Source organism: Seriola lalandi, unplaced genomic scaffold (assembly GCF_002814215.2).
Source record: "Seriola lalandi dorsalis isolate HSWRI2012SDOR001 ecotype SW California unplaced genomic scaffold, Sedor1 jcf7180002054585, whole genome shotgun sequence".
NCBI lineage: Eukaryota > Metazoa > Chordata > Actinopteri > Carangiformes > Carangidae > Seriola > Seriola lalandi.
This window is the reverse complement of record NW_019525138.1, coordinates 987,862-989,123: the sequence shown is the minus strand read 5'-3', so window position 1 is coordinate 989,123 and position 1,262 is coordinate 987,862.

Genomic DNA, 1,262 nt, shown 5'->3' with positions numbered 1-1,262 from the left:
TTTTCACCTATTTCTTTCATTAGTCGTCTTGCTCTTCTTTTTAGTCCCACATCATCTAAGAACCTATTCTCTGATTGGCACTGATTAGCTAATAACATATTGACACCTGGTTACCCAAATAAACAGAGCTTCAACAACTAGTCAAAACAGAAGACATTTCAACACCTTACAAAACTATTCATTTCTCCATATTCATGCAAAAATTATTACAAAAATACATTCAAAGAAACAATACGTAAACAAAATATATTACATATTTTGCAGGATAAGTGAAAAATTTAAGGCGCTGGTGACACGAGGAAAAGTCAGGGGATCACCAAAGTCACTTCCAAATGAATTGCAGGGATCAGTGGATTTATTGACAGGACTGTGACCGTGGCAACCCTCTCAGCACCGAAGTGAAGAAGACAACATCCAGACAAGTGCATGAGTACAAAGCAGTGAATAAAGTTCTTAAATTCATATATAAAGACAGACCCCTCCTCCGAACTTGTTAATGCATGTGGCTTGTGTGTGAGAATGTAGATCTACATTGTGTCTTTAATGTGTGTGTGTGTGTGTGTGTGTGTGTGTGTGTGTGTGTGTGTGTGTGTGTGTGTGGCAGTATGTCTACAGGAGCCCATTGAGATTATGTAACATTTGAACTTCACTGGCTACAACAGAGTTCATGTCGCTGCCTAGGCCATAGTGACAAAACATCACTGTGCCCCTCCCCCTCTCCTCTCTTCTCCCTCCTTCACTGTAATCAGCAACCCCTGCTGCTTGTTGCTGCCCATTCAGTTTACCAACACAGGGGGAAGAGTGTGATTGTCATGTTTAGAAATAGCAAATATTGGAGTCACAGTTTTTTTTCAGTTGCTAACACTAAAATGAGACACAAAAGCCAACCTTGCTTGATACAACACAGACCACATTGTCACATTTTTGGACAGACTGCTGATCATCGTGATACTGGCGGACTGTATGAACGATGCAGAGCAGCACTGATATGTGACAGTGGGACAATGTCAGCTTCCATTGTACAGCCTTGATCCAAAACTGGTTTGTTGACCACCCACAATTTCTAGTTCAGTACCTTCCACCCTGCATACTCTGCAGTTCTTAGTCCAGTTGAGTCATTCTCTGCATGGTGGAGGAAGGTGTATGACCATCAGCCCTATGTGCACATGGCTCTTCAACAGGCAATGGAAGAGGCATGTGATGATGTTGTTGTGGGTGCTGTCCAGGGCTGGATATGATTCTTCCCTCATTGATGTTGATGA